This window comes from Neopelma chrysocephalum, unplaced genomic scaffold (assembly GCF_003984885.1).
Source record: "Neopelma chrysocephalum unplaced genomic scaffold, ASM398488v2 Primary Assembly neopelma1_73, whole genome shotgun sequence".
NCBI lineage: Eukaryota > Metazoa > Chordata > Aves > Passeriformes > Pipridae > Neopelma > Neopelma chrysocephalum.
In genome coordinates, this window is record NW_020897733.1 from 1,101,471 (window position 1) to 1,113,890 (window position 12,420).

The following is a 12,420-nucleotide window of genomic DNA, read 5'->3' on the forward strand; positions in this document are numbered from 1 at the left end:
TTGGCTGGAGATGCAATAAGAGTTTTTTATTCTTTATGTAAAAATATAGAAATTTGTTATTCTTTGACATTTGTTATAAGCAGATTTGCAGATAATATTTGAATCTGGTTTCATGTATAAGTCTAAAGGGGGAGTGGAACTAGCTGAACAAAAACCATCAAAGAACAAAACAAATCATACATTTGGAAGCAGCCCCTTCTCTTAAAATGCCACCCTTTATTCACAGCCATCCTTCAGTTCCCCCTGCTTGAAATTCCTCCTTGGAATGCACTTCTTTGGAGAGATGAGTAATCCTTTGTGACACCAAATGTTTTTGACTGACCGCTACGTTGGTTTTGTTGTGTTTTCTTTTAAAACCAGAGAGTCAGTTTAAAAAGATGTGGAGTGGAAAGAAGTGCGTTAGTCCCAATTGCAGAGTTGAAGTGTAGGTTCAAAGTGCTTCAGCTTTTGCTTTCTTTTTAATGATGTGCTCTAAGTTTATTGAGAAATAGCAGAAATACAACTGAAAACAAAACAAAGGAAAAAGGAACACATTAAAATTTTACCAGCCTGAGACAAAACTCAGGCAACTTTTCTGGGGGAGTCCTTGCTCCAAAATGACCAAGTTTGTGTACAAAGTTTGTTTTCTGTTGTTTTGATTCTAGCTGTACACTCTGTGAAGAAACAGGGTTGTATTTAAGAAACAGCTGATTTCACCAGCCACTGCTCCTAATATAAATAAACAATTCACAAGGTTCCATATATTGATTTACTACTTAGATTAGAAGTGCTAACATTATGCAATCCCTTTGCTGATATCGGGAATGAGGTGAGAAGCTGTTGACTCTCTCTAACCTTGTGCTGAATCGTGGGTGAAAACCAGAGACTTTCTAGACCTTGGCTTCGGTCTCTCCTCAACATACCTTTCTCTTCTTTTTGACTTCTGTGATAAGGATGGCAATTAGCATCAGTACAGAATGATTTCACTGTCTGGGAAGTGCTGTTGTACTCATCACATCCCACAGAGGTCATTGCTGAATGTTTCTTACTGGAAAAATACAAAGCAGTTGCAACACGGGAGAAAATGAGAATCCTTTCAGTCAGATTTGGTTTTAAAGATACCATGATTTATTGTTATATAAAGGCTGTTTTAATTTTTGTTTGAAGACTCCTCCAAAATGTTTGCAAAGACATTTCATATGTCTTATAGTGAATGTCAGCTTCCTGACCATAGGCTTATCTTAGCTTGCTGTTTTGAAGCCTTTGGAAGTATCACACTTATCCTCAAAGTGTTATTAATTGACCATAGATTTATTTTTAAAAAGAGCAAATGTTTCTGCTTTGCTTTCAAAAGAGAATGTTTGGAGGCTTTCAAAGAACTGGTTTAAATGTAAATATTTCTTATGACAAACAAAAGAGCAACTTCTACATCAGTAAATCCTATGTAATTCAAGTGGGCATTTGCATACCTGTAGTTGCAGAAAAGGTTTCCCATGGTGATGTTTCTAAAGCCTCCACAGAACAAGGTATATTTGACTCTTCACCTGGACACCCTGTCTGTAGTAAGTTTAATTTTAGGACTCATTATTCTAATGATAATGTGACAAGTTATACTTTCACCTCAGATTGTAATTAACCAAAATTTGTTTACAACTTTGCTGAGATTATTAGTTTGACCTGGATGTTCATCCTTCTGAAACAGACAAAGCATTTTTTTGAGCATCCCTGACAGCACCACTGAACCTGGATGTCAGTCAGTGGTGCCTGGCCTGGGGACATGATGGACAAACCCTGCAGGCATCGGTGTTCCCCACTGAGCTTCTTGCTATGGCACAGCTTGTTCAGGGCCAAGAAGAGATTGATGAGGAGGTCCTATGGCTTGGTGAGGTCTCCAATAAGGAGGGCATAAAGGGAGAGGTGAGGGGAGAGTTCTACTCAGCAGAAGTGCACAACCTGGAGCACTTGAAATCCATGTGGGAGCAAGGACACACAGTCTGCGGTAAAGAGATGGAAGCTCCAACTTAAATCTATTGGAGGCACTGTGAAACTGCACCTGGAAAACATGAGATATGTCAGCCTAGAAGAGAGATAAATGAGGTAGTAGTGCAAAGAATGTGTGTTACAAATCTGTAAAACGAGGAGTGGCATGGAGACAGCTCAGAGAGAATAATAATTCATGGTTAATGAATGCAAAAGTCAAGGGACATCATATGGAAATACCAGACAGAAAGCACAGAACATACAGAAGTGATTTCCAGCCAGCATGAAGTTCCTGTGGAACTACATCAAGCCATAGATGCTGGAAGCTTATATGGATTAAGAAAGCAATTGTATTTTTCTTCCATTGTCTATCAAGAGCAGAAATAGGCTACATCCAGCTCAAGGTCTCTGAGCTGCAGCAGCCCTTATCTCCCAGGGGTTGGCCAGACACCATCAGAAACAGCATCGTGTTCTAACTCAGGCATTGATCTGACCCATTGTGGCCTCTCCAGTGCTCCAGCTGGCTTAGGCACAAGACATGCTTCCTCACACACTAGCCAGATGCATCATGGTAAATCTGAGCTCAATTAATTCAAAACTTAAGACTATAGGAAGTACAAAATAGTTGGAACAAATTACAAATAGTTTTTCTTACCCATTTACTGTTTAAGAGAAAGATTTAGAAAATAGGCTCATGTGTCAGTGTTTTAGTTGAAAAAAAAATTGTGGCAAGTTGGTTTCCCAACCTTTCCAAAGTATTTTGGAAGTTTAGATCAAAAAAGTATTTAGTCTGCATGAAATAGATATGCCTTTGGGCATCTTGTGCAATCCAGGTCCTCTCATTAGTGATGATTCGACATTAAGCAAAGCAATGAGGTTTGAAACAAATTAGAACAAAGTGAGAGTATAACACTGCCCCAAGTGTCATATAGTCCAAGCAGAGCAAAACCCACACAGTGATTCAGCTCAGCCTCCGTCCGAGGAAGTGATGTGCTTTTGGCTTCTCCAAGAATGAGAATTATTAAATACAACATCGACATTGCATGTGCAGTTGTTGCCAGAACATTTTAGCATCCTACAAGGTGTTGTCTTTTATGGGAGCAAACTCCTGTTACCAATTATAGCAATGGCTTGTTTGCTAATTTTGCTTTTTCACACTTTGTCCCAGTCCATATGGGGCGGGGGAGGATAGTGCTGGACTTCTGCTTGGCATAGATGGAGCATGGAATGTTTCCTCTTCCTTTACATGTTATTAAGAAGTGGTATTGTCAAAAGCAAGTTATTTTGTGCCAGTTCTCTTCTGAAGAAGCCTCAGACTCCAAAACATGAAAAGCCATCTGGCAAACTCTTGCATGAATCATGGGGATATTTGTAGCCTCTGGCTTTTTGAACCGCACTGTGAGTAATCCCAGTTGCTCTCGTCAGCGCTGCCACTTAAACCCATTTCTTGTGTTCTGAACAAAGACCAAGGGGGCCTCTGCCTCGGCTTTGGTGGTCTCCAGTTTGTCAGGAGACAAAACTGGGATACAAACCTCTGAGCTGTTTGTTCCAGCCTGAACGATCCGGACCGGCGGCCTTGCTGCTCCAGGCTGGATCCCGCTCGGGAGCGCAGGGGCTGTGCCCGGGGCTCTGGGTGAGGGCGGGGGTTGGTTCTGCCACGTGCCCGTAGGCCCGAGTGCCCCTCGGCTCTGGGAGCTTTACACCGCACCAACAGGCCCCGCAGCGGCTCAGGGCCACCGGGCTGTGCCCGCGGCCTGGTGTCCGTGACACCCCCTCCACCCGCCTGCGAACCGGGGACGCCCCGGGACATCTCCGGAGCGCCGACCAGGGCCGGGGCCCCGCGACCCCCGCCCGGCGAGGCCCAGCCCGGCCGCCCCCGCCCCTTCCCCGCGCGTCACGGCGGCGGCGGGTGGATTGGGCGGCACTGGCGGCGGCGAGCGGGGCTCGCTCCTCCCCCGCGCCCTCAGCCATTTTAGCAGCCGGTACCGCCGCCGGTACCGCCGCGATCTCCGCCGGCAGCGCCGGGCGCGGTGAGTGTGGGACGGCCGGGGGAGGGACGGGACGGACCGGGCCGGGGCAGAGCAGCTCCGGTGCGGTCCCCTCGCTCTGCCCCTCGGCAGCATCTGGGCGCGGCGAGGGGCGGGAGGGTCGCCTCGCGCATGAGGACGGGCGAGGGGCGGGAGGGTCTCCCCGAGCACGGGGAAGGGGATGCGGGGCTGGCGCTGCCCCCGGGCCGGGTGGGCCCACGGGGGCTCCCGGCGGGGCGGAGGCGGCCGGGTCAGCCGGGAGGGAGCGGAGGTTACCCGGGGTCAGGTCCCTCCCTGCGGCCGCGGCTCCCGGGGGCCGGGCCGGGAGGATGTGCCGGGGCTCGGCGCCCCGGTCCGGGCGGGCAGGAGCGGCCCCGGCCGCTGCTCGGAGCAGGTGCTGGCCCCAAAAGGCCGCCTGGAGGTGCCGAGCGGGGGTCGGGCCGGCGGCCCCGGCTGAACCCGGGCGGGAGCGCCGCTGCCCGCGCCAGCGCAGCCTCGGGCCGGGGCTCCGCTCGGGGCTCCCCCGCAGCTCCGGCGCCTCCCGCGGTTCTCCATCCCCTCCTCAGGGGCCGAGCGCGGTCGCTCCCGCCGTCGGCCGGACCCGCTGCCGCCGCTCCCGTCCCTCCGTCCCTCGGCGCCGGGCGGGAGCCGCATCCCTGGCCGCTGCCGAGGCCTTCCCGGGGCCCTGCCCGGTGCCCCGGCGGGGCTCTCGCCCCCCCCGAGCCCCCCGCCCCCGCCGGGATGCAGAGGAGGAGCTGGGCTCGGGAGATGGGCTGATGCTGATCAGGAGAGGTGATTGCACCGCTCAGCGCATGCTTCTCTGGGCCACGTCACGGGAGCACCTGTTAAAGGAGAGCAAGAAACGGGATGAATATTTCTACCGTCCTGTTCCTCTGTGATAAATTTTGCTTTTTGGTGTTCTACAGCATCCACTCTGTGCATTTTTGAAGATTATTTGGGAAACGAGTGCATGTGCACTGCCCAACACTCCTGCCTCGGCTGCACAGACCTCTGCTGATCCAGTGATGCTGTTTGCCCAGTAATAATTTTAGCATATAGCATAGCATATAGCTTATAACTTTTGGGAAAACAAAAACTAAATATGAAAAATTAAGTTATGTTAGGAAAAAATAGTTCAGTGAGGATGCTCAGTAAATATAGATGGAGGTTACAGAGAAATTTGGTGTCAGTTAAGGATTGCTTTATATAAAGTAAATGGAGAGCTGTAGTCCCTGAGGGTGGTAAAAGGATTGTCAGGGTAAGGGTAATGTCTATCCTTACTTGTTTGCTCTTTTCATCTTGGACTGTTGCAGCATAAAAATAAGAATATGACATGCTTTGTCATTTACTGTTGTAGACAAACTTGCAATTGTGGTCTTGCCAATTTCAAGGGCAAAAATTAGCAAATAAAGCTACAGACGGGCCATAGAAACATATGATTTTTTTTTCCCTTTAGATTCTACTGTTTGATTCTTTATGATTTGGCATCTCAGACTAACTGCAACAATTAAAGCCATCTTTTTTTTTTCCTGAAGATGTGAAAATCTTAAGTTTTAAACAAATAAATCTCCAAAACAATTTTTTTCTCCCAAATAAGAGACAGTTAGCAAAGTTTGGTTTCATGCTACTTTTTTCTTCTGCTTTTTGTGCATGCATACAAAAATCTGTATTTCAACACAGTTCTACAGAAGCCTTAAATATTTCCACATAAAAGTTATTTTGGAAAATATTTAATGCATTTCTAACATAGCTTTCATTTCTTTGTATTTATCAGTTCCCCTTCGTTGTTGTCTTAAACTACAGAACTGTATGAACTTAAAACAGACAATGTGCCCCCAGGAACCCTCCTGTGGTGGGGTTTTCATGAGGTCTTCACTATTTGGGTGTTTGCGTCTCATGCCAACTTTACTCATGTATGACCTTTAACGCTCTCTGGAACATACACTGCAAGTCTGCTGATTGAATAATCCAACAGCAGCAGCTGTAAATTTGCAGCATAATTAGAGTTCAACAGATGACACCTTTTCCTATAGTAAGGGTTATACTTCAGCCCTTTTATAACACTAGAGAAAACACTCTGGAGCCAATCACTAAAGCAAGGCACTGCATACAGATATATGCCAAGATATCTGTGAAGATATATATCTAGTAAAATAGATACAGCCTCTTGTAAATGAAGTTAATATTAAAATTAAATACCAAACAGTAGCCTGAGCCAAGTAAACATGCAAAATCTATTGAAGTTAATGATAAATAGAGTTAGGTAGTTAACTTGACAAATGAATGAGGGCTTGTTTATAAGAAAGCTCTTCTGAATAAGGCATTGCTTAAGCTAAAAAACATTTGGAGTTAATCATTAAGGGAAATCTTCATTGTGTACTCCACTAAGCATGTGGTCACTGTGTTGCAGGACATTTGTTTTCTCAGGAGAGAAGGAAGTTGCATGGAAGGAGGAAAGCAATTTCCTGAGAAACAAAATTTACAGTTTTGTTCTGTCTGTTCATAGTTTGGAATGCTATTTAGATGGTGCAATGTCTTCCACCTTTTTTGTGGAAGGCATATCTCAAAAGCTGACCACACTTTGATTTTCCTGCGTTATAGAGCAGCTGCAAAGTGACTGCTTTGGTTCATCTTTGTTCCTAAGTTGCCTCTTGTCCTCCCTGTGACTGGGGTTGCTCTCCTTCACGTTTCCATTTGGAATAGAGTAGCTGTATGGAAGGGAAAGCTTAAGAGAGTATTTCTCCTCTGCTGGTAGAGCTATGCTTTACAGTGGATAGGAATTATTAGTACTTTGCTTTTGTTTCCTTGGTTTTTTGGTTGGGGGTGGGGAGGGAAATTAGGAGTGCCCGTAATCTGCTGACAGTCCTAGAAACTGCGTGTTTCCTCAAAATGTTGAACTCTGCAGACAGGCACATACGAAGGAAAGCTGAACACAGCACTGGTGATTCCTTCTGCGGACACTCGCTCAGAGTAACTTATTCTACGCTGAAAGTAAAACACATGCTGGGACTGGTGTGGCAGGTTTCTGTCATGGTCTGTGGTGGCCATGGAGCCTGACAGCACCAGGGCCCTTTCTTAGACTGCTCTTTGTGGTCTGAGTGGTGGATGGGAGGACCTTGCCTTAATCCTGGATATGCTGGAGCTGTGAGTTGTTTTCGCTTGTTTTATATGGACGCAAACTAAAAGACGCTGTATGGAAAAAGGCTTGGCCAGTGGCCAGAATTGTCTGGGAGCTGTGGCTTCAGTTTCCTTCTCTGCAGAAGGTACCTAGTGGGACCTGCATTGAGCTCAACAGAAACAGTTGGACAGAAATTAAACTACAGCAGGTCTGCTTTCCCTGCCCTGCTTCTTCTCAGGGCTATCAGTTCCTAATACCTGATACTTCATGTAAAGTACACTCGTAATCAAGATACAGCTTTGGTCATGTGCCAGATGTGCATAACACTATTTACCTGACCAAGTGCGTGATACAGAGGTTAGGAATGAATGGTGGGGGTGGAAATTTCTCGTGCTGTTGTTGTTGCCCTAGATAGGAAGCCTGTCTGCTGTTGGGGTTACTGTGCTGCTGCTGACCTGTGCTGCCACGGCCCAGAGTAACGTCTGAGTAAGGACCGAACTGGGGGCTGGCTTCAACTTCATCTTCTTTCTTACTGTGAGTGAGGTGAGACATGGGAACAGGTTGCCCAGGGAGGTTGTGGATGCCCCACGTCCTGGCAGAGTTCAGAGCCAGGTTGGATAAGGCCTTGAGCCAGCCTGGTCTAGTGGAAGGTGTCCCTGCCCATGGCAGGGGCGTTGGGATGAGATAATCTTTGGGGTCGGTTCCAACCCCTTCAGTTTCTATGTTTCTGCAGAGGTTCGATATGAGGTGTGTTCAGTGTGGGTGTGAGGCGCGTTGGTAAAATTGGCTGGAGAGTTATTTGTCTCCCAAATATAGCAGTTAGTTATATCCCAAATATAGCAGAAAACTCAGAGGCACGTTGAGCCATTTTTCAGTAAGGAAATAAATAGCACAGGCAATCTGGGGAAGTGGAGGGGAAGAACAAGCAAGGAAAGGTGATTGTGGGCATTGGACTGGGAGGGGTGGGAAGTGTTTTCCTTCAGCCAACATGTTGCCAGATTGTCAGTTTGTATAATGGATGATTTTTAAAGCTTGTGTATGTGAGTTGCTTAGAATGGAAGTGAGGTTGGAGCTGCCGCTTCAAAAAGTTGGTGTGCATTTTATTTGCTTTGCTTTTGGATTAACAGCTGTGTAATGTGAAGGATGTGAGGAATTATTTCCCTCTTTCTTTGCTTCAGATAGAACTAAGCACATGGACTTGCCACTGAAATCAAAGAGTACTTTTCACCTCAGTAAAGTGGTTTTAAGGAATCCTAGATATTGAATTTTATCTATTTATTTATTTAAATTTTTGCATGGGTTTTATAGTACAGTTAATACCAAATCACTGGATATTGTACATCTGGGAGTTTGCTGGGCTTCAAGGTGAAATATCTTTATCTCCAAGGTAGAGATAAAGTGATCCACTAATTATCACAGATTTAAGAGTCTCGGATTTAAAGTGATCCCAGGTAGATCCTGAGTTATCACTTTAAGTCCGAGACTCTTAAATCTGTTATACTTGAATACCACTGTTGTTCAGTGAGGACAAAACTAATGAACTAGGACTTCCTTCAATGTACATTGCTGTGACTGTTGATTTCCTAGAGTATGTTACTGTTTCATCAGTAGAGCATCTTTTTTTAAAAGCATCCTTGCTACTTGCCTATTAGGCAGTAGATTTATATTTCTTTTAAAGTTCTTATTATAAATTCATTGGTCTGGCAATGGCAACTGTTAAGTGTCAAAACCCAGAGCAGAATACCTGTATGCACATCTGTTTTACTTTAAACTGTGTGATGATGCTGCAGCTCATCTCCTGATTTTTGCTGATCACTTCTAATTCCCATATTTCCAAGCACTGATAATCAGGAATGTTCTGTAGCATAGGTGTATAATGGCACTTAGAATAATAATGTATATATTGATTTTTAAAAAAAAAAACTAGGTATGCTTGAAAGCATGTGAAATTAGAAACAAGTTGACATGGCAAGGACAGGCTTAAAATAGCACATTACATCCCAGTACTTGTTCTCTCACAGCTTATACTAATTAAAGAGATGTTTAAATTATCATTTGAATAACACTGAAGTAGTGTTCTGTTTGAACTCTCCTTTACTAGAGAAAATAAGATTGTAAGTGAGCAATACCAAGACAGTTACAGAAATGCTTGTGTACAATTTCTTTTTAAAAAATTATTTAAACTTACTATAAGTGAATATTTTTCAGGTCATCTGTTAATGACACATTTAGCCTACCCGTTGTACTTTTGCTGTAGTATAAGCATGGCCAACATGTTGAAGTTTTCTTAACATCTAGCTAATGGTTATGTTTTGCAAAAGTACTTGTTAGGTCTGTAGAGCAGACCTGGTTTTTGTTTGTTTCTTTTTAAGCTATTTTACAATACAGTTCAATCCATTTTAAAGTTAAAGTAGTATTAGTACAGTGTGCTCTGATCCTTGTTCCCCTTAGCAATGTGCTTCACTGAACTGTGTACCATTTTAAATTTAAATTACACTAAATACATTCTAGGAGACACAGCAGTAGATTGAAGTGACATGAAAGGATGGTTGTTTTGTTTCCTGAGCCGCTGTTCTGCACAGTGCAGGCCCCAAGATGTGCATCCTGCCCTGCACCTTCACTGAGGTTTTCCTCTGTACGTGCGCTGACTCCGTGTCAGCAGTTTGGTATCTGGTTTATGATGCTGCTTGTTTGTGTGTTTGCTGTGTAACTTTGGAGAAGTAATAGTGGCTCTAGCTGAGATTCCTACTGAGTGCTGTTCTTCCATGGAAAATTCAGGCCTCAGGAGAGTGCCATGGGTGCAATTGGGCTCTGGCAGTGTCAGTAGTGCCCACTATGCAGCCGTGTGGGGTTTGACATCACAGGGGTTGGGTTACTGGGGACTGAGAGCTCAAACACCTTCATTTCCTTGATGAAATTTTGACCTTTAAATGACACAACTGAAAACAAATGTCAAGCATCCCCGTGCTGCTGCTTGTTTCACGATGTATTTCCTTCCATCCCCAAACAGTTGGATTTTCAGCCTCTGCCCACCAGGCCTTTGGCATTGCTGTAACTGATGCACCCCTTGTACATCACCTACACTGCTCACTGTCAGGGATGGAGGGTAGCCCATAAAACAGCTGTATAACTGTAAGTGACCCTTAGGCCCTTTTAAGGGCCTTGTTTGCACAAATCTCACTCACAGATCAAGAAAAATATTAGCATAGAGAGGAACTGAATAAATTATAATGTTAAGTATGGGATACCACAAAGAAAAATTCTGTACCATGTTGGTAGTTATAAGCACATTTGTTTTGTATTTCCCAGTTCAGTTTCTTGGAAAAGAAATATAAAGCAAATAAATGATTTCTACAGAGCACACGTGTGCCCTGAGGCACCTCTTCCACAGCTGCCAGAGGATCTTTCTGTAGCACAGTAAGAACAGCCTTAACACTTGTGTTAGGTTTGCTTTATCTGTCTGCCGGTGCAAGTGAATTTTTCTTACTATCCCTCAGTTGCACAAAGGCTTTTACAGAGAGAAACACTGCCATGCTGATATATCTGATAGGTTTTCCTGTGAATATTTTCCAGCATGGCCACGTCTTGCTGTGGAACCCAAAGGCCCCCAGGTTTGAAGGGGCTGACGCTGTGCCTGGTGCAGGCAGGTCCCACCACAAGCCTGCTGTAGGCATTGGAGAGAGCCTGATGTTCTTCATTCCATCATCTCTGCTCTCCACAGCATCCACTGGATGGACACACTTGTTGATTTCTGTCCTTGCATTTTTTATATTGGGTGCTCTGCTGTAACATAAGAGCTATACTTCTTGGTTTAGGATAAGATGTACTGATGAACCTGAAATTCAGTGGTCTTTTAAGAGAAACCTGAAGTTGTGCTGTGTTTCTGGAGACTGAGCGGCCAAGTTGCTCATTCTACATCCAGCTTACTCAGCTCAATAGCAAGCTTCAGATACCACAGTGTTTGCTAAAACAAGAACTTTCTCAAAATAAATAAATTTTTGCTTCATGTAGTGGCTACAAGTCTGATTAAAGATTTCAAAATTTACAAAACAGTAACTTACTTATTATGTGTGTTTCTGTGCTCTAGGAGCCACCTGTACAACTTAAACCAAAAAGCACACCAAGATGTGTTTAGAGAAACATTAGACTGCAAATAAGGAGTAGTGTCTGTGACATACGAAGCACACTCACTGTCCCGTTAGGCAGGTACTGCAGAGTGTTTGATCTGACTCCTCAGTGTTGCAGTTCACTGTTTTATTGCACATGTTTGGGGCAGGTGGCACACAGGGCAGAATGAGTCTTTGCATATTTAAATGAGTGCTGACATCAGTGTCCTGTTGGGTGTGTTGGGCTGAAGGGAGCTGGGTACGACTACATGGAGCTTGTGTTGTCCTTCCCAGTAAGAGGATGCAAGTATCTTGGTGGAAAAAAAAAATCAAAGCAAATTGATGTAACTGGTCAGATTTACTGGAACACTTCACCTTGCCCAAGCAATCCAGGGGGTGCTTTGCTGTTTCCTCTCCAGTAGTCACACACGCAATAGTTTTTGAAGAGATTATATTAAGTTCAGTTTACCTAAAGGACTTGATAAGTAGAATACACAGTGAGTCATTCTTATTAAATGTTTTGTCTTGGAAGCTAGAGGAGTCGAGCAGCCCGTGGAATGGCACTACTTCAAATATGCTGGTTAAGTTTGAGGAGCTGGAAGCTGCGTATCGTGACACGCTGAGTGTTGGCTCACAGCAAAACCCCAAAAATTTATGAATGAGGGCATTTGTTTGATAGCTTAAGATGACAACTTGGCAGCCAGCTGCTGTTTCCTGTACCGTAGAGCCACTTTGGATTAGGAAGATTACTAATTCCTGACCTCCCACAAATAATAAATTATTCCTATTAAAGTGTTTTGGAATGTATAAAATGAATCTGCAGTAAAATTTTAATAAGTGGTTGGGAATGGAGGAGTGGGTGGTGGGTTTTTATTTGAGTGTTTTTTGGTGTTTAGTTTTTTGGTTTTTTTCTTTCAATAAAGATAAAAAGGGCGAGTTTTCATGCTATAGCTTCTGGTTGCCTTTTTTCCCTAATGCACTTCCATGGACACACTAAGCTTGTAAAGGCTGGGGCAGCAACAAAACGCTGGAGGCTACTTTGTTCACCAGTAGCTCATTTTCTGTGTGTAGCTCTAATTTAAGGCTTGTTTAAAGTTCTTACAAAGCTACAGTGTAAAGGTGCAAATAATTCTGCGTCACCGAAACTAAACCAAGGTGATGCTGCCACTCTCACAGTGCTGCTTGTGTGGAGCTGTGTCACACAGCCCGT

At 44.5% G+C, this 12,420-nt stretch overlaps 1 protein-coding gene and 1 long non-coding RNA gene across 3 annotated transcripts in view; one reads left to right on the forward strand and one right to left on the reverse strand.

The window, feature by feature from the left end:
- Positions 1-439: 439 nt before the first annotated feature.
- On the reverse strand, positions 440-3,849 carry LOC113969409. The gene is made up of 2 exons (XR_003534849.1): positions 2,615-3,849; positions 440-2,032 (listed from the first exon to the last, which is right to left on the reverse strand). It is a non-coding gene; the product is annotated as an uncharacterized LOC113969409 (long non-coding RNA).
- Positions 3,850-3,851: 2 nt separating this feature from the next.
- Positions 3,852-12,420, forward strand: part of ACSL4 (acyl-CoA synthetase long chain family member 4) — a 37,401-nt gene continuing 28,832 nt past the window's right edge. Inside the window, exon 1 of one of the 2 annotated variants that reach the window (XM_027687071.1) lies at positions 3,852-3,979. The gene's annotated coding sequence lies outside the window, so the exon portion shown is untranslated. The remainder of the gene's footprint in view (positions 3,980-12,420) is intronic. The other variant, XM_027687070.1, reaches the window with a different exon arrangement.